At 41.2% G+C, this 21,655-nt stretch overlaps 1 protein-coding gene across 6 annotated transcripts in view; it reads right to left on the bottom strand.

Annotated features, from left to right (window-relative positions):
- ARPP21 (cAMP regulated phosphoprotein 21) overlaps positions 1-3,461 on the bottom strand; it is a 196,729-nt gene extending 193,268 nt beyond the window's left edge. For all 6 annotated transcript variants that reach the window (XM_027891631.1, XM_027891725.1, XM_027891734.1 and 3 more), the window contains exon 1: positions 3,329-3,461. The gene's annotated coding sequence lies outside the window, so the exon portion shown is untranslated. The remainder of the gene's footprint in view (positions 1-3,328) is intronic.
- Positions 3,462-21,655: the final 18,194 nt, after the last annotated feature.

Here is a 21,655-nt window from a genome sequence, read left to right as displayed (position 1 = left end):
CAGAAAAGTAACAAGGGGAAACTATAATTAGATAGATTGGAAACAGAACAAGATTCAAGACAAAGACATCTAAATGTAACCAGGTTTAGTGAGAACATGTTAGCATTACCCTAGTTTGCCAGTGAAGTTTGTCAATAACAAATAAGGCAAGAACAGGAGGCACCTCAACAGCAACACACTCAGCTCCATGTGGTGTGTCCTCCTCAGACCTGGCTGAAGGATGGGTCACGTAGTTCCACTGATGTACCTCTTCAGCCTCCAGTAAGATTGTTCATGCATTCTGTTTCTATGTTTCCAGTAATTTCCCTTCCCTCTTTTGATTTTTAGGAGGTGAAAATCTCTAAATAATACGCAACTATAGCTATAGATAAACCTGTTTGGATATTGCCTTTGCTCTGGAGAACATCTAGTAGAAAACCTGCCCTGGTCTTCTCTTCCCAGTCTCTCTGCCAAACAGCCTTTCTCCCTTGTTCTTTGTCCCTAGACCTTGGTGAGGAGGGAACAGGCCATTATCACATTTTCTGTGCCAGAAGAGGAAAATGTTCCTTTACAAATTCACAGAAGTACAAGATTGTCAATTTATGACCAAGAGATGCCGTGCCTGCATGCTTGGCCATCATCAGCTTCACCAGCAGTGCTGTAAGGATCCTAAAAGGATCCATTTTATGAGTAGTTAGCCAACGTTTTCATATGTTATAGAAATAATACTCTTAATTGCATACATGTGTATATACTCCTAGGGCATAAGAAAAGGCAGATATTTGTAATAGTTTAAAAAGTAAAAGGGATTGTATTCCTTACTAGCTAGATGTGTATACCATCAGAGTATATTATTCTATTTCCTTAACAGCAAATTAAAATAATTCTGACCCAGCAATGTGTTTACAGTAACAGAAGTTCCATAATACTTAGAAATGTAACTGGATTTTCTTGTTATATGTTGAAGTGAAATTACAAGCTAAATGTCCAAGAAATTATTAGAATGATGGGAGGGTAACTTAGGAGTATTATGTACTACATAATGTAATACAGAAGCCCATAAACCCATAATGTCAATTCCTATGAAAATTATACATAATTTTAATTAAAAAATAAATACAAAAAGTGTGTAGATAGAGCCATGACTGCCTGACCTGCTTGGTTATGAAAGGATGATTTTAAAACTTATTTGGATATGCCCTCTAACTTCTATCCAAGATCATCAATGTGTGTACAAAGTGAAATAAACACTTTATACTTCTCAAACTTTTGTAGCTCTGAGCATTTTATCACAACAATTAAAAAATAAATACAATTGTCAGTAATGTGCTATCCTGTCCCTAGTACTTCTGGAGATCCACTTGTTCATTTATGCATTCCTATCTGGACACAAGGTCTTTTGCAAGGCGGCATATCTGATTCTCCACGGACACAGACTGCTGCACCTCTCCTGAGGGACTGGAAATACTGATTTTAGTGAATGGCAGTGAAATCCACTTCCATCTTGCATTTAAAAACTGGCATCAGATTTACAAATGGCTTCTCTGCGAGCTCCTTAGAGAGACACTTTCAAAGTCACAAATGACTGACTTTCAAGGGGGGATAGCCACGTGTCTTCCCTCTGCCTTGGCACATCTCCCTTCAGCAGAACACCAGCCCTCGACGCTGGCCCGTCCCTCTGCAGGAGCTCCTGCTCAGGCATGGCTGAAGCGCTAGTTTGAGGTGCAGCAAATTCTGCTTCACGTACCAAAACAAGAGGAATAGAAGGCAGTGTGGGTGGACGGTGGAAAACAGAGAGGGAGCTGGAGAAAGGTTTGGCTGGAAGCATGAATCACGGCGCTGTGAGATGTTTGGGATTATCATAGTTTACATAGTGTCCTCATTGCCAAACAACTACGTCAAGCCCCCAGCGCAGTGCTGGCTGTGGAGAGGTCAGGAGCAGCAGGACAGTAATAGTGTTACAGTATCACCATGTCCTCAGGCAGAGGCACTAGCCCAGGAAGGATCTCACAATCCCCCAAGACATTATGGTTCCCGCAGCAAAGAGCCATGCTTTGAGGCATAATCCCACACGCAATAGTCACAAGTAGCACTGAGAAAAGGCATTTTCTCTCTTTCATGTTGAGACCAAATTTTAATGGCCTCAATCAAAAAAGTCTCCTGGAAGGAACCTAAACTTAGACTGTGCTCAGAGGCACCTGACATTTATGTAGTTGGATCTTTTTCATCAGTTCCCTGTTGTATTTATTTGGCCCAGATAGAGCTTATTTATTCCACAACTCCCCAAAAAACTATTTCACAGCTACATGTAGATAGAAATAGTAAGGATTGTGCTGATCCAAAGCCTACCACAAACAAAAGAGAGATTGCACTGATTGCAGTCTCTTGCATCAATCTAACTCTCCAGGAGCACTACTTCAGGCTGACCTACTGCCCTTGGTTGTGGACCAATTTAGAGAAGAAATCGCTGAATTTAGAGGTGGGCCTTCTTTTTATTTTTGCTTTTTTTCCTTAATATGGAAGCAGCAGCAAGATCTGTTTTCCAGCACACAGCAGACTGCCACTTTGCAGACAGAGCCTGCTCGACTCCCTAAGCAAACCTGCCTCTCTCCATCCACGAGCATGCACACAGGTATGGCACTGCACACACACACACACTGCTCAGCAGAGTTCACACTGCAGCACACAGATCTCCTTCTGATCTGCCTGACAGCCCAGCCTTTCTTCACACAGTCAGTGGAGAGGGGGCACATAAAGGCAACAGGATACTAGAAGTGATCCTGTGAAACGTTACAGATCCTTTGATTCCCTCTTCCTCTCTCCAACATTTATACTATGCAAACCCCACCTAGACATTTTTTTGTTCTTACCAACAGATGCTATTATGGCTTAAGAAAATAAAAGAAAAAAGGGGAGAAAGAAAGAAAATAAAAAAGAAAAAGGAAATGGGAGACCTTAAGATATCACCCCAGAGCAGCCAGATCAGAAATTTTAGAGCAGAACAATAGCACTTCTTTCCCTCCCCACAAGCCAGCATATTTGATTTCTTTTTCTATATCTCTCACATGTTTATTATTAAAACGCATCATCCCCATCCAATCACTACTGGAATTAAAAGTAACTTTTCACAGGAGCATTCGAAAATTAACATGCCAATTAAAATTAATGCAATCCCCAAATAATGTGCTGTAAAGAAACTATAGCCAACATGATGAGCAAATGCAACTGTATCTACTCATTTCACGGTCCTGATACTTGATTTTCAGTATTTGTTTGTGTGTGTTTCCCTCCTCTAAGAACAACGACAAAAAAACACCAGCCTGGGGCTCTACCGAGAACTCCTCCTTACCCCGTCCACACCGCAGTAGTCCCATCCAGGAGCCTCCTGTCTCCCTACTCCAGAGGAGTCACGGTTTGCTTCTCCCCGCAGCAGCCTCCCTGGGCACTTATCACCCTGCTCCACGTCCCTGCAGACAGCTGGGGCCAGCCCAGGGTGTCGGGGCATCGTGGCGATGGGACGTGGCCCTTCCTGATATAATGGGTAGGCTGGTGCCAGCGCCGGCATCGGTCCGGGCGGGATTCCAGAGCGGCGGCCGTCCTGCACCTGTTGCAGGGCACCGATCAGGACAATCAGCTGTGCAGCTAATATTAACCACTCATGCTGCCAGCACCAAGGGAGAGCAGCGGGGACAGGAGCATGATCCAGGGGCAGAGCAGCTTGTAGGGAAATAATTGTTCAGCTTGGCCTTTGGTTAATAGGAAAACAAACAAACAAAAAGAGAGTGAATATCCCACCAGACGGATAACCTACACAGAACTCCCAGAGCCCTGCAAAGTCCTTTCCCATTCATCACATTAGCCTGCTTTTGTCTCCAGCAGTGGTTTTGATCCGTTCAAAACTGCTGTCTGCAGATAGAGAAGGATATATTTGTATTTACTCTCTCTGCTGCCTTGGCATTGATAACCTCATGTCCTCCAACAGCCAGGAAAGAAAAGCCAGGTCGAGCCTCAGCCGTGCTGAGGGTGACAGTCACACAATCACACTGCTTAGTGGCATGCTTTGATTTGTGGCTACTGGGAAAGCACCATGACAGACAGTGCTGTTGCATGCAGCAAGAAGGTAAAATAAACCAGTGCTGTGACTCCTAAAAATCAAAATCAAAATCAAGAAAACCTTCCTGCCCAGCATAACCCAAAATGATAACACAGCATATTAGTGTCCTGCTTCAAATAAAACACCCACAGAATGTGGCAACTTTTTTTTTTAAAGGAATTTTTGCAGTGCTTGCTTCCCTCTGCTCCGTGGATATTGCAGGGGTCTCCAGGCACCAGGGGACACAATGAAGTTATGCACTGCAGAAGTGATAAGCACCAAAGGGCAGCTCACCAAACATGAGCTCCAACTCCAAATTCTCTGACCGAGCTGTTAAAAGCAGATCTTCCACAGTCCTAGCTGTAAGCTCCTTCGGTGCATCTATTTTGTTTTGGTAAAATGACTACGTTTGAGATGAAAGGGATGGAAAGCAAGAGCTGCAAGACCCTGATTTCTGCAAGACCTGGAGGAAGGAATCTGATGATGACAGTGTCTGTGGAGAAAAATAGGTGGGGGAACTCTCATACTGGTTGTGAAAGGTGTAGAGTCTTGCTGCTGGTTGTGTGTTGGCTGGATTGTTATTTTAAACCACGTCAGGGACCAGATGGTGCCTTTAAAAAAAAAAAAAAAGTGATTATATGCTAAAATTTAAAAATACATGAGAAGGATTTGTGAAACTGTAGGAGAATTAAAGGGACAAACACCCCAAGTAAATGTAGCATGACCTTGGCTGCTGCAGTCTGAGAAAGATAAAATGAAACTGGATGTTTCCATTTCTGCAAAACGTGGGAGGCTCCCTAGACAGCTCAATTAGAGAGAAAATGTGACACAGCTGAATCCCTACATTCCCCTTGCATCCTCTGGGTAACCTCTTTGATCCTTGGGGAAAGGAAACTTGATTAATTTCCACAGCCAAGTCTCTCTTTTGATAGCAATATATAAATCAGGCCAAGATCTGGGCAAGTTCTCTCCTTCCCTGCTAGATGTATTGTTTGTTTAGCCGACCAAATCAAGATAGGCTTGCCGGACTGCAATAGCCAAATAATCTCTACTCATTCCCTGACTAATCATTCCAGTATTTCTGTATAAAAATATTTCCATGTAAGTAGAACACCTATCTTTAAACTAAATCTTAAAAAAAAAAATTAGAAAAAAATAAAAATAACATTTAAATCTTTCAAATAGCATTACTGGTAGATTTGGAAAATTTTTCTTGTATTTTACAGCCTTTCATAGAAAAGGCATCAGGTGACGAAAGCTATGTAATCCAGTCCACTAGAGAAAGGAGCATTTCTCTTAAGGAATGTGAATTCAGATCCACTTCTTCCAGTCCTAATAATTCATATCAAACTGGAACATGGGAAGTCTGATTTGTCTTCATGTGACACAATCTGTTAAGTGACCATGTGCAGCCACCTACATAAACAAATTACTTAAATTGGTTTTTGCTTTGTTTGGTTTCTGTCAAAGGCATTAAGCTTACTGTAGAAGAAAATTACAGCTTTCCTTAAAAGAGGAAAGCACCAGACATCAGTTTAGTGAGTGATCTTTGTGGCTGAGGCATGTGTTGTGCATCTATTTCAGGAAATGTGTGTCCTCAGCTAGAATTCTCATCACAGATAATTCAAGCTAAATGAAACCCAAATCTAGCTGCAAAGTTTGACTGCAGGTAAGAGACTTTCTCACCTCCAAGTGTATTGGGATTTAACTGTCTGCTTTAAGCTTCTATTATATATGGGACAATATACCAGCATATACCATTAGTAGGTAAGCATATCAGAACAAAAATTTGGCATGCAAAGCCATATTCTCCAAGACAGTTAAAATAAACAACAGATTCTAGAAAATACTTATTTCTTTCTCAACCTCAGCTTCCAACCCTCTGCTTTTTGGTCTAGCAGCAAGCCAACCATTCCTGCAGGCACGGTGTGTCCCCCGATGGCCATTATCTAGTTGTAATTCAAGAACCTGAGCACAGCTGGTATCATCACTCAATATTGTGCAAGCCCTTAGAACATGAAATAAGCTGTTCAGGCTCTGGCAGGAGGCCAGTGTTGGACCTGGATGTGCCTGCATGCAATTTCCACAAGAGATTTGACCCTACTACTGCATTTTCTTACATATATGTTGGTATTTTTTTTTAGTGGTATCACAGATCTTGCTAGCGAGTGTACGGTCTCCTGTGATGTTGTTGACCCAGCTTGCTATGCACTACTATCAGAAGAATCAATATTAAAATAATGAAAGTTACAATTAATATTACAATAATGAAAAGAAAATAAATTTTTAGTTCAGACTCTCCGACCACTTGAAATATACTTCCAAGGATATGAGAGGACACAAACAGATATGATAGATCCACTAGAGCTGGATGCTCAAAAGACACACATGGCTTCGCCTTGCTGTGGAGATACCTCTAGTTTTCAGTACAGCTGTTCCAAACAGCACAACTAAACAGCTGGGACTGTAGTTTATAGTGAAGATTAGGTCAATCAAAGAAACAGATTATGTCTCTCTTCTTTCTTTTTTTTTTTTTTTTTTTTTCTTTTTTTTCCCAAAACACCTGGTGGTTAGAGCTGTGACAGGGTATATGAAAAAAAATATGTTCCCTATCTAAAGGGAACTGAATCCAACAAAAGGCCCCACCCACCCAGCTACAGCTACAAAGCACTCTGAGGGAGATGTCTGCAATTTAATACTGTTGCTATTTTAGTAGAATAGGTAGAATACATTCATGTAACACAAAAGCTATATGCAAGTTTCCAGCTAGTCTGTATATACAAGGAATATTCACATATTCCCACAACAGGACTTTAGCTTGGCAGAATGCCTTAATCACTAGACTAGAGGCTTATTTTTGAACTCTATCAGCCACCCTTTAATTATCCAAACAAAAATTTTTATGCTTTGATGCACATGGATCTAATCTCATCTTTGGGTACTAATCATTAAATTTTTGTTCTGTTTCAGTTTCTTAAGTGTATCAGTTCATCTAAAAATTAGCAATACACAAAGTGCTCCATCTGATGTGCAGAACGGTTTGTGTGATGTTCAGGACTGTGTTGTGGGAGATAAGGCTGAGCAGTAGCTCCTCTGAACTGCTTCCAAAGTGAGATTTCCAGGACATCCTAGCTCCAGTCCTACAAAAGTCTAATTATGCCACACTGGTGAAGGGTGGATTGATCATCAGGTTAGCATAAAATTAATTTCAGGCCAAGCCTTATGTGACAGATTGGCTTAATGGTTTCTAAAATAACTTCTCAGGACCTTGCTGCACCTACTCGCAGAGAAGCAGCCCCTCACTAAATCAGACTGCAATGCTGCACTAGGGGTAGGATTGTGAACACACAAAACCAGGGATCTATCAGCAACCACACATTGTCTTCATTAGGACTCAACATTACAGCAGAGGTCAAGGCAGGAACCTAATTATACAGTTATGTGGGCCTGTTATGGAGATATCTTTAAGAAATTCTAATACCATGAATTGAAGCAACTGACAGAGTCATGGAAGGAAGACAAGCATATCCAAAACTACAGGGTATATTTTTACCTGCAAATGAAAGCCCATCTACCAAACAGCACAGATGTAAAAAGCCCCATTTCCTTTTGCTTGCAAGCACAAGTAGAGCATCTCTGAGTCATGCAAAAATACAGAGGAAAAAAAAATTAACTCAGAAAAGAAGTTTAGGAGAGTGTAAGGCATCTCATCAAAGGAAGTCTGTGTCACGCTATGAACGGTATATTCAGCTCCTAGACTAGGAATGTAATACACTTTTAATTTTTGTATACTTCTTGACAGGCCATCAATACCATGTCAGTGACAGCAGCAATACTAAAAAAACCAGCTCTGGGTTCAGCTCTGTATTGGGTACTGCTTTGCAGCAGCCTGTGGAACTCCCATCGTACATGCATCACCTTTTGCAAGTCCCTGTGCTTGACAAAAACTTCACCAGGCACAAGCCTGCACTGACCATAATAAGGCCTCTAAAATTTTCCAGCCACTCATTTCACAGAACCCAAATTAACATAATTACTGATATGTAAAAATAAGAAAATAAAAATATGCAGGCACAGAATAAATATCAAAACTGACATAAAATTTAGGGCACACAAGACAGGGAAGAGAATGGGTGTTGAGGAGGTTGCACTGGATTGTGACCAAATTTGTCAACTGCGATGCACTATGGGGGGGGGAAATGATCCTGTGGCCTCACATCTTTGTTTTTCCAAACCAACACAGCTTCATCAATTGCATGTCAGCCACCAGAGACTTGTGCAACTTCTGCTGTTTGACAAGAACCTAGCTGTGCCGATGAGCTGACAAATCCAAAATGCCTCCCGCCCCTAGCCCCTGCTGTGTGCCAAATTGCTATGTGTGTGCTTGTGCACCACTTAAGATCCATCTTCAGTAGTTGCCAAGAATGACCCCCTCTGAGTCTCTCTGGCAGAAAGAAGCAGAGAGAGGGAAGTGGGGGGAGACAGAAAGGCAGAAAGAGAGGGAGTATGCTGTGCACTTAGAAAGCCAACTTTTATTTTTAGAGATGTGAAGTAGTGCTTGAACACAGCTTGTTTTTACCCCAAACAGAAAAGATTAAAAATAATTAAAAAAAAAAAATCAGATGGCAACTTGGCATTAAGCAGGTACCAAAAATACTCCTGAATGATGCAAGAGCCTAGCTAAAGCAAGAGGGAGAATTAAGAAGTCCTGATGAGCAGAGATCAGGGCACACAAGCCCTCTTGCAGGTGTCTAATGGATGTTCCCATGCACACACACACATCCCACTACAGCCCAAAAAGTGCTCCAGCCTTCCTGCTCTGCACTGCCCCATTCACAGAGCAGCTCACCCAGCTGCAGGCAGGCTGCTGTGACAGAGGTTTAGGGGAAGACCACTTGATTTAACTTGCTACAGGCACCATGATGGGATCCCAGACTGCCCTTTAGACCTGGATTTAGTGAGTGTTGCAGTCCTGCCAGAAGGAGGAAAAAGTGTGTTGAATTGCACAAGCAGAAGAGAAGAGGGAGCACAGGTGAGAAGAGGGAGCACAGGTGAGAAGAGGGAGCACAGGTGAGAAGAGGGAGCACAGGTGAGCAGAGGGAGCACAGGTGAGCAGAGGGAGCACAGGTGAGCAGAGGGAGCAGGAAGCACAAGTGTGCACAAGTTCAGTGCAAGCTACTGGCCTCAACACCTGACCAATACAAGCTGCTAGCAAAGCCAAAGTGTCAAAGGATGAGACTCTAACAATTAGAGATTAACTGGAAACATACCTGGTAGGAAATAGGTTGAGGTTGTATCATCTTTATCTGAGTACGCTTATCTGCCATTTTTTTGCTTTTACGTGTATGTATTCTTGACACAAGGGAACATTTGTGCAAAAAAAAGCTATTCAGACAGAGCTAAAAAATACTTCAAGCTAAACCTAGCTCAAGCCTACTTAATTGTCCACCTCTCAGAAAAGCATGTTTGGATGCTTTAAAAGATGATTTGGGGGAACCTTAAAAGAGCGTGGACTGGAAAATACTAAAAAAAGGAATATGCACCTCTCCAATTGCTCTTCAGATGTCCATAGTATCCTCTTTTGGTAACATGGAATGAGTTTTTGTAAGTCATGAGGAGAGAAGTGACACTGAAAACTAGCAGAGTAGCAAGAAGACAGTTTCATTGCAGAGGTGGGTGCCTGCACATCACAATCATTTGGCAGAAATGCAGGTGAAATGACAGCCACTAGAGGTCCAGCTCTGAAGGGCAACTTTAATTTCCAATGCCTGTCTTGAACGGCCGTCTGGCACAAATGAAGCAGGACATCAGGAGCTTATTAAAGATTTTTTACTAGATGCATCATTATGGCTAGTACAGCAATTCCACTATTTATAAGAAAGATGTATTTTCCTGAAATATAACCACTTCTACTTTTTTTTTTTCTGCTCCTCATTCCTAACCAGCAGAAAAGGAAGATCTGCAATGAAATGAACAAATCCATGTTTGTAGGAATTCTTCAGAATTTTAACCTCTCATTTGTGAAATGATGTTGCCCACAACTTTATCCCTGACAGAGGCTATTAGCAAGTATAAATATCCTCCAGATGAAGAGCCTTTTCTCTTTGAAAATGCCAATGGTTTTATATTTGTAGTGTTCACATTTCTGTGTTGGTTAGCAACAACATTTCCAGCTGCACTGATAATGTCTTCACAATATAGGGAGGAGAGCAACTTCAAGGCAGCATTACCAACCAGGCAAGCCATAATTATATTTCACTCACAGCTCCCCTTCCACCCCCAAATTATGTGAGGCTCATCCCATTCTGTTGCCAATTTCATCCTTAGCATCACTTACCAGGGCCAACTCACATTTTACCACTGAGTTCCTCTCTTAGAAAGCTTCCTACTTGGAAGTAAAAACCAGAGCAAACAAAGATTATTACTAATTCCAATCCCTGTTTCTGATCTATCACAATCATCTCCCACTCATTAGCGTGACTGTCTCCAGTTTTGGATAAAATAAGACATCCTTATCTCTCAAAAAAAATCAGTTTCCCCAACTCATGGTGCTTATTTTTATATATCATGTTTATTTTTAGATTGGTTTGTTATAGTGAATAAAAAATCATTGCCTTACCCCCATCTATATCTGTCACCAGTCAGCTGAACTTGCAAGACTAACACTTAAGTGGACAAACGCATATTATTCTCCTGATTAGTCCCAAGCCTGGAATAAATCATTACTGTCATTTTGGTATTCATATCTCATGGTCCGTGATTTCTTACATGGAATCAGAGCATCTATTTAAATAGTCCTGTATTTTCCTGGAAGCTGGCAGCACAAATATAAAAAGTTCATTGTCATCCTCCCTCTAAAGCTGTTTTTCTTAGTGACTATTTCTGTGAAAGTCCCTTCTGAAGGCTGTGATTTAACCACTGGAATCACAAGAAAAATGAGAAACATGAAGAGTGTCTTACTGCCCAACTGATCATGCTCTCTCTCACATGTTATTAGTTTGTAGAGCAGCAACACTGTATGGCAGCTGTCTTTCTCAACAGCTCTGTATAATTTTTTGAGATTGGCACTGAACAAAAGAATATCCTGAAAGATCAGCTGAAGTAGATAGATGTCAATTTAATTCTTTTATTACTATTTTTTTTATAGTCACTGTCAAAAATCCAGTTCTAAAGACTTTCAGAAGAGTGAAAAGGAGAGGGAGGTTGACCAGTGCCAGAGCAGTTTTAATAACAGCACTTTTGGTCTCCATCCCCAGAGTTCCAAAAATTAGACACAAGTATTACATTGTCTGCTCTCAGCAGTAGAAGCCCATCTGGCAAGTCATCCCGATTTGTTAAAACAAAATCATGGACCATATTGTGTCATTGCTTTTTATGCAAACCATCCCCCTCCATCTAAATTTCAGTGGCAATGGGAGGGGAGTTTAACTGTAAAACTGATAGCAGGATACAATCTACGGTGTTCTGCATAATGACTGAAGGTTACCCAAAATGGGAAACATTCAGACAAATCTATGAGGAAACTGGCAGCACAGATAAGAAAGTTTTATTTCCTAATGCATGACTAGACATTTTAGAAACTGCTGCTGATTAAAGGAGAGAAAAAAAATCCAAACAAAACAAACTCCACCCACCTTCCACCCCTAAGTCTCCTTCCCGTACAAACTGGCTCACTTGTGTATTTGCTGTTTCAGAGAAGGGACTCTTTAGGGCTAACAGCATGTCCTGAAACCCTTTTTGTCTTTTTACAGTAATTGAGACATAAATTAAACATGCCAGACAGTCTGAAATGTTTTTTGATGGGGTAGATATTGTTCTGTTTCTTTCTTTCTTTCAAGAAGTCTGTGAGTTGAACTGAAGCACATCTCACATATTTTAATAAAAATAGACAAAACTTGGGGTTGGTGTGAGGAATTGGGGTTATCCTTTTTATGTGCATGTGGCAGCCTGGGTCAGTATGGGAGGGTAGTGACCCTGGGAGGTCATGCTCACCTTACAGCTCTCAGACCTAATTCATGTACTTGCTCAACAGTGGAGCTGTGTTTAAGTAACTAAAATGCAAAACAGGTTACACTTGTTATAGTGCCTCTGGAAATACAGCAAAGCACCAGCCAAGGGGGAGTGGAATAGAATCAGGCAGTCTGAAAGGCCTTCATAAATAAACCCAGAGAGCAAGGTAGCTGGGCTGGCCGATGCTGCTGCCCCTGCCATTTGCCTCAACCGCCTGACCGACACTGTGCCATGCGTTTCTGGCTGAGCATTCAGGAAAGCAAGAGGGTCATATCTCATTACAATTCCTGCCAGCAACTCTTTAGCAGAACCACCATGAAGACCTGGGATGGATGATATACCGATGTTTTAGAAGTAACAAGAAAGAACCCTTTATTAGAGTAACATCTACTGTATAAGGGGAACATGGGCCTAGTGGCAAGCAAAATCAGCATTCAGCTTTTAAATTAGACACTATGAGTGATAATCACTCTTCCTCATATTAGACTTTACTCCCTGCAGTCTTTAAATGTCAGTAACAAAGCACTACAGTTTTGGTTGCTGAGCATCATCAATGTATTGATATATATTTGTATTCTTTAATGCTTTTTAAACACTACAATATCAATTTATTTGGCATCCTCTCATGGCAGAACTATAAACGGATGAACTTTTAGTTTAAAATGGATGATAGTAGGAAAAGAGAACAGAATGCAGAACATGAGGCAATTGTGTAGCCTGACAATTTATAACACTACCTGCCTTCTGCTGCCTGGTTATTTATGTCTGAGTGGGGAGATAAAGAAAAGAAGGATGGTTGCAGAGAGGACAGCTTAATTTAAAACGCTGTCTCTTGCTCCAGCTAAAGTCAGGAGTCAGGTTTTTAATATATGTAACAGGTGTACTGCCTCTGAGCAGATCCACTAATAACAAAATCAATTTAAAATAAAGTGTTCCTAAAAGAAAGATGAATGAAGAGGGAACAAAAAACCAAATCAGAATGCTTTTAAAGTGTAAGCTGTGACATTTCAGCTGGTTACTGCTGGCCACCAAGGCAGAAATTAAAAGCACTCTCAGTTTTCAGCTCTATGCAGAACAGAGGTTATCACAGAATCACAGAATCAACCAGTTTGGAAAAGACCTCTGAGATCGTCGAGTCCAATCCATGATCCAACACCACCCTGTCAACTAGATTATGGCACTAAGTGCCACATCCAGTCTCTTCCTAAATACCTCCAGGTTCAATGACTCTACCACCTCCCTGGGCAGCCCATTCCCAAGTCTGATCACTCTTTGTGTAAAGAATTTCTTTCTAATGTCTAGCCTAAACCTCCCCTGGCACCGCTTAAGATTGTGAGCTCTAGTCATAGAATCATAGAATCATAGAATAGATTGGGTTGGAAAAGACCTCCGAGATCATCAAGTTCAACCCCTGATCCAACTCCAATTACTATAGCATGGCACTAAGGGCCACATCCAATCTCTGCTTAAAAACCTCCAGGGATGGTGAACCCACCACCTCTCTGGGTAGGCCGTTCCAATGCCTGATCCCCCTCTCCGTAAAGAGTTTCTTCCTAACATCTAACCTAAACCTCCCCTGGCAGAGCTTGAGCCCATGTCCTCTTGTCCTACTGCTGGCTGCCTGTGAGAAGAGATCAACCCCCGCCTCGCTCCAACCTTTTTTCGGGTAGTTGTAGAGAGCAATAAGGTCTCCCCTGAGCCTCCTCTTCTCCAGGCTTAACAACCCCAGCTCCCTCAGCTGCTCCTCATAAGGTCTGTGATCCAGTCTGTTCACCAGCCTCATTGCCCTTTTCTGGACACTCTCCAGCACCTCAGTGTCCTTCCTAAACTGAGGGGCCCAGAAATGGTAACAGTACTCAAGGTGTGGCCTAACTAGTGCTGAGTAAAGGGGCAGAATTACTGCCCTGGTCCTGCTGGCCACACTGTTCCTGGGCTCTTCTAAGTATCCTCGCACGGTCAACATGCCTTCTAACTTCCCACATTAAAAGTCTGTGCCCAGCATTATGGGTTCACATTCCATTCTTGGCCTCAGATCAAGTCTTCAGCCTGCTGGGTCTGCCTCAAAAACTGTCCAGCAGCACAAGCAGGAACAGCTGGAGGCAGCAGAAGGCTTCTGGGACCACCCAGCAGACAAGCAATGCAGCCAGTCACAGATCATCTCTCCATCAGATTTACAACTCACCAAGCCAAAATGCCTCCAATGACAGAAAGCAATTACACCTTAAACCCAGGAGTTAGCAAGAATAAAGGCATATTACTGTTTGGATTCAATTATCTGAAACACAGATCATCCAGGTTGTTTTTTGTTTTGTTTTTTCCTGTCCTTTCTTTCTTCCCACCCACTCACTGATTCGTGCACTAGATGGGTAGGTGTAGCATTGCCCTCAGCTACAATAGTTTGCAAAGTGTTTCAATGCTTTAAGTATGAATTTTTAGTATTGTCCACCCACAAATGCACATAAGCAGATCAAAACTGGCATTCGTTATGAATCTAACATGGATAAATATCACCACTTTAATTTCAGAAAAAAATGCAATACCTTCCCTGGCTACATGCTCTCTTCATGAATAAGAATTCATAAAATCTGCTTACATTAACATATTAAAAAAAAAAAAAAGAGTTTATAGAAGAAATATGTAAAACATCCATAGAAAGCAGGCAGATTTTCCTCAGTACTTCATTGACATTAATATCAGTCAAGTTCACCTGGGCTGAAGTCAGCTGAATTACACTAATATAAAAAGAAAAGCAGTCCCATCACTTTTAACTGGTCACATAGCCATCCATCTAATGAAAAGAAAAAGGAATGGGCACTCAGTCACAGTCCAGACTGTTATAAAGGTATTAAAAGTGCTGCAAGCTCAAAACCACAGTTCATAAATTCACCATGCGTGTACATTTGGAGCTTTCAGTTTCACATCAGATCTCAACAAAAATAGAAAATGCCAGAGCATCAGTACGATTTGCCATGAGAACAGAAAGCTTCTAAAAAATCCAAAGTGTTCCTACCAAGCACATATTGTCATGACAATGAGCAGCAGTAAGACAGCAAGAATCCACTGTCACCAAAAGTGTTCTCAAAATAAAGCATAGCAACAGAATAATTTGCAAATCAAAGATTATCGTTAGATCAAGTAATGTTACTGGATGACTCTGTCCTGCTGACAAGGATTATAACCAGAACAGAAAACAATGTGGATGATACCCACATGAACAGCATCAACAGCTGAAGAAAGAATTATTTCTGCAATTGGTGAAAGCCAGCAAAGCATCACTTTACTGATTTATTAGTGCAATAATGGGATTATGTCCTTACGCTGACCAGATAACATTTTGGTATGACACTGACAACTTTCAACATTCTGGGAATGTTATTTTATTTTACTTTTTTTTTCTTTTGCTCAAATTATCATTACACTCAAAAAAAAAAAAAAAAAAAAAGAAAAGAGAGAGAAAGCATAATTGAAATAATTTCACTTTTATCTCCTGTTTTCGGACTTTGTTTTCATTTCTTATTTAAGCACTTGCTTCCTATCTTTTCTCTCAGATTTTATTAGGATTATTTTTTCAGAGGAATACTTTTCTACTGCAACTGGAGGTACTAACACCCAACCTGTTGGCAGAAACTCAGCCAAAGCAGCACAGCCCTTTTCAGAGGGTCTGGTGCTGATTCATTTTGCTGTCAGGTACCACCTGCGCCTTACTATGCACATGCAGACAAAGGAGGCTGCAGGCAAGCTGTATCTGCTACAGGACTCTGAAACTCTTCTTTCTATACTGACTACGAATTGAAAGATGCAGAGCTGCCTCTCTTTTCTCCTCCAAATTCAAGCCTTCTTTTACTTCTGCCATCCTCTCTCCTCCCTATCTCTCCCCTACTCCTCTCTTTTTTTCTTGAATAATTTTCTTTCTCACTAAATGCCCCCTCCACTCCTCTGTTCAACTATACCACTCACCGCATTTGTAGGATCTCACTACAATTTTCAAACAGTACAGTTGATAGTCAAGTCCCAAATTATATTGCTAGCTGGTAGTCCAAACACCTTGTAAATGTGGCAAATCCATCCCTCAGTAGATCAGGGACCCAGGACTCAAAATGCCCTTTTTAATTTAAGGAAGAAAACTGTTGTCAACCCAGTGGAATAGCATGTCAGGTGGGAGCCCAAGGGGTCAAAAGAAGAAAATCTCAGCTATTTAAGTATATCTTCCTATAAACTGCATGAACACCTTCCTCTTTTCTTTTTCCTTTTTTTTTTTTTGACATTTGTCTTTTAAAAATATATTTCTGTTTTGACATCCCAGTTCTGAGCATATTTCACTCCTGCCAACCCACTGTTTGTGTTTTGAATAACTTGGAACAGATGAAGCACTGGTCCAGAGACAAGAAACCCTCCAAACATCTGTCAACCACTTCACCGAGAGCTGAAAGCAAACTCCAGCAGTAGCTCTGCCCATCCTGCTGCACTTGGAGGCTGTGGGAGTTGTTAGGATGCCTTCACAGCCAGGCAGGCAGTGGAGGATGAGGGAAACAGCATGACTCGAAGCTGCAGTTGTATAGTGGTGGTCTGACGCTTCCTGGAATGTGTGGAGTGGGGCAGGGGGAATGCTATGAATAAGGAAAATATCCTGCAGTGGTACTGAAAAGTAGGAGTAGAGCATCCTTTCTCACAGGCAGGGAAAGCACAAAAGAAAAAAATCATCCTCTCACAGGAAGCACACCTGCGATTTTGCTGTGATTTTAATGAGACCCAAAAGCTTTATGCTGGCAATCTACCTAGATCCTTCACTATGGCCCTTCGAGGGTCTCAACCCCACTTAAACAACTTTATGAGCTTTACGAGAAAAGGCTAGGCAAAAACAGTGACCAGAGAACTAACGACAAAAGGAAAAGAATTTAATGTTGAAAAGATGGAGAGGGCTCATGTGGATGACGGTGAGAAGAGCATCCTGGCATGTCCCATACTCATTTTCAGGGAGTTGGTGGACCCTGCCCAGCGGTGCTGTGCCTGGAGCATGGCATAAGGAGGGAGTGGAAGCAGGGCTCGTGGTGCTTGGTATCTCCCTCTCAGGCTGCATAGTCCTGGTGCCATGGATGGCCAGTGTGGGGAGGGCCAGGAAGGGTTGGAGGAGGAAGTTCTGTGACTTGATGAGCCCTAGAACAGGCTCTTTCACAAGGAGCAAATTCCTGAGGTGGGGACCTGCATGCAGGGACTCATGTTTAGAGATCTGAATACAGTACCACAATCTACTGTACAGTGCTCATTTAACAGGTTTTTATATTCATCTCCATATTTTCTGAGGTTATACTCAAAAGACAAAACCCTGCCCCAGGGCTCGCAGGGCAGATGTCCAACTCTGGTGCACTCTCCTTCTTAGATGCGCAAAACACCAGTCATCTGGAGCCCATCACTTCCAAAAACCCAAAAAACAATCCTAGACAAGATATATCTAAAACTTTGTCATACTCTTCTTTTAAATCAGCAATGCCCTGAGCAGCAGCAAATCCATTTAGCATCTAAAATGCATGAATATGAGTTTAAGAATCACAGCTAAACTCAGTTTTTGTAGTTGACCAAATGGGTCCCACCACTGTTCATTACCTTTTCCCATGTCCTTTTCCAGTACCAATACTTCTCGGTGACATCACCAGGAGCCCGTGTCTCCCCACCCCCACACTTGTGCACACACTCGGGCTTCAAAAATCCACCCTTAAGTATTAATGTAATATGCCTGCATATGTCATTTACCTTTTCTCATGCCTACCCAAGATGAGAAACCACGTCTAAAGACAAGGAGGTATACAGCCATTCAGAGAAGAAATAGGTTTCTGCGGATGAGACAGTGTCAACGTGACTCCAGTGCCTGTGCTGGAGGGTTGGCACAGCAGGCAGGAATCCTGACGTGAATTCATCTAATGGCATTTTTACTGAAAAAGTGTGGACAGCATTGCCCTCCTTGCTCTTACAACAACAAAACGGGCTTTGCTTTCTTTTCCAGGCATTGTATTTTGACATAAATTCTCCATGAGCAGAAAAGTCTCCAGAAGGTTTCCTGGCCTTTCAAAAGGTGTTAGGAGACTTAGGCAACGTCAGAGTTGCCTGTGAATGACACACACAGTCAATATAATCACAAAGCCATGATGAGAAAAAAGAACTTTGAAGGACCTTTTAGAGTTACAGACATGAAAAAAGTAGAGTAAGCAGGATAGAGAATGTTCTCCTGAGAGGCAAATCACTCCCCAGTCCTTTAGCTACATTACTTTGCTTATTTGTTCACGGGAACAGCTAAGGTGTCTCACTGAGTGAAACACATTGTTTCCCTGAAGATGGTGGCACTATGATTCCTTTTGCTGTCTCAAGAAGTGAGACAGCAGAGAATAGCAGGAGACACAGGTAAAATGATGGTATTCAATATTTAAATTAATCAGAAATCTGAAATTAATGAGTAGTACTCCAACCACATTAGGCTTAGAAAGAAGACAGACTTCAGCTTTTATCATCTGTAATTAACACTGTTTTGTCTAGTCACTTTTATGTCATAGTTATCATAGAAATTTTTAAAAAATCTGCACAGAAATTAACCAACTAAACAGTATTTCTATGTCCAAAACAATTATTTAGGACAATTCAAATAATATATTAAAATAAGTTGAAAAGGGAGCAGCACAGCTTCATACCTTCATCAAGCAAAAGACTAAACTTCCATAAAAGTAAACAGACTATTCAGTAGTGAAGTTAAACTAAGGAAAATACACACAGTTAAAAACTGACAAGAGATCCTTGGATTTAATGCCTATTTACAAAGGTAATAATAGTTGGAAGGCTGCTTTGCTTGGTTTCTTAAATTAAATAAGCATATCTCAATCTTTGTGAAAGAAAAAAACAAAGTAAGCATAGCTGTTTCTTAATTAAAATAATTCAACAATTAACAACAAAGGGAAGAAACTGGGCCAGGGTGTCAGAGTGACTCTGAGCTACTTGTGTTTTGGGAAAAAGTAACAATCCAGGGTGTACACCATCATATGAAACGGTAGGATCATCAAGGTTAGAAAGACATCCAAGATCATCGAGTCCAACCATTAAGCCAGCACCACCATGTTTACCACTAAATCATATCCCCAAGTTCCACATCCACACACCTTTTGAACACTTCCAAGGATGGTAGTTCCACCATTTTGTTGTGCAGCCTTTTCCAATACCTTTAGCACCCTTTCAGTGAACAAAATTTTCCTAATAGTCTATATCTCCCTTGGAGCAACTTCAGGATGCTTCTTCTCATCCTGTTACTTGTTACCTGTGAGGAGAGATCAACACCCACCTTGCTACAGCTTTCTTTCAGACAGTAGTAGACAGTAATAAGGTCCCCCTTCAATCCTCTTTTCTCCAGGCTAAACAGCCCCACAGTCATCAGAGTTGTGCTATAGACCCTAGATCGTGAAAGGAAGGACCTGAATTCTACTCTTGGTTCTATCACGCACTCTCCATGAAACCTTAAAAAGAGCGTACTCTTTGTGACTCAACTTCCCCAGCTCTACAATAGGAAAGACAGAACTTTGATTCTATAAAGTGTTCAGGCTTATGAACACCTATTTTAATGTTAAACTCAGCACTTCCTAAACTCAAACACCTTCTGCTATCAAAAGTGGAAGCTGTTTGTGTGTGGGAAGAGTAGAGCTTTGGTTTCTGAAAGACCAGTGTGAGCTTCCATTCAGTTTTCAAGCACCTTCTACTCAGGTAACCAGTGTGCAAGCTCCCTCAGACTTGTATTTCTTGGGCAGAGATTACTCATATTTTTCAAGTAATTTTTTTCTCACTGAAAAAGCCAGTAACTTTCCTTTATAAGTACCAGCTCGTCAGTCCTCCTCTGCTTTGCAGATTCAGTTTTCCATGTGTGGTGTGAATTAGATGCAGTTTGCTTCCCTAACCACAGTTTGGAAGACAGTTTTACTGCTGTGGCTTGTTGTGGAATCAAAATGCAGACCAACCACGTGGCTTATCACAACTTGTAATGATCTCTCTTCTGTGTGCTACAAGTGTCTACTACACCTACTGCTCACATCTGTCAAGGCTTTCATGCATATAGGAATATATGTATGCATATACAGACATACTCACATATATTTCTTTATGCCCACTATGAATGCACTCTCTAAACTAGAATTTTAATACTGAAATTCAGCTAAGGGTGGATGAGTCTTAGAGGTCCTTTAAAACATGGTTAAAGGGTACCTTTGATGAACCTCTCTTTTCACGACTATCTAAAAAACCAGGACTCACTTGGCTACCACGTTCTCACAGACCAAGCCGTCCATCCCAGGGCAGCACTGAAAGGCATGATGGGCACACGGCCCTCACAAAGCAGCTGCCCCCTGACACAGGTTACAGCAAACATGTTCTGTCCTAAATACTGACAGGAAAATCTCAGCCTGAGAGAGAAACCCAAATACTTTTTCCACTAAATACTTCTGGTATTTAAAGAAAAAACAGGAAAGTGGTTCAAAGTGGTGGTTGAGAACACAGCCAAGTAACTCCCATCATCCTTGCAGATGTCATTAGGTGTGTGACACTAGGCAGACATATAGACCAGAGGAAGCTTAGTCGTCTATTTTTTAAGGCATAAGAGATGTCTTCAAATGTTCCTAAGTTCAATGCCTCTCACAGACACAGGTCTCAATTTTGACCATGAGGTAAATGGCAAACGAAAAGTCTATCTCCAAAAACTCAGATGTGCAAGAATAGTTATTATCCAAGTTCTTTTAATTGTCCCTGTGTTTTCTTGCCCAGTTTCTACTTTGCTTTCACCAGCTGAGGTGTTTGAGACCTCTCAGAGGCTCACTGCAAGTATGCACCTGTCAGCTCTCTAACCTGTCATTTTTTTGACATATGCTGTGAGAGACTTTATGTGGGCATCTGGATAAATATAATTCTTTCTGTATCTCTGGGAAAGTGGGAGTCTTCCTTGGGCCATCTGTGGGAAATGAAGGGTGCATGCGTTTTCAAGCATAGGAGAAGTGTATGCGTAAAGAATAGTGCTCTGAGAAATGGAAAGGCTAGAAACTATTCTTCCTGTGGCACGAGAAGTACATACATTTATGCATACAATCAGCTTGCAGGAACATTAAATCATTCACTGCATTATTTTTTATGTGAAACTTCTGCGTTGCACATTATGTCCTATATTCCTGTAAGTTGTTTATGATAGGACAAGAATTACTTTGGGCAAACACTCAGCAGGAAAAGCAGAAAACATACCATTGTTTCAGATCTTGATTATGCAGATTGGTTTCTCTTGTAAGGAAATTAACTCTATGCCACAGCTGTGGAGGCTAAAATTACAGAACAATCGATATTTTGAAAACTTTGAAAATCTGCCAAAGGAGAAAATTACACGATTGAACAACAGATTTTGTAGAATCAAGATAATCAAAATAAAATATCTCACCAATCAATTTGTCCAGTGTTTTGTTTAAAAATTTAATCATTGACTTTATTCTGATATACTCAACACAATTCCTCTAACCACATACAGTTTGGGAATTCCTGTTAAATAAAGAAGAAATGAAAAAAAGTTAT

This window comes from Empidonax traillii, unplaced genomic scaffold (assembly GCF_003031625.1).
Source record: "Empidonax traillii isolate 1590-97213 ecotype Southwest subspecies unplaced genomic scaffold, ASM303162v1 scaffold14:size4059594, whole genome shotgun sequence".
NCBI classification, from domain to species: domain Eukaryota; kingdom Metazoa; phylum Chordata; class Aves; order Passeriformes; family Tyrannidae; genus Empidonax; species Empidonax traillii.
Note: the sequence above shows the minus strand (reverse complement) of the source record. Positions and strands in the feature narration are given on the sequence as shown.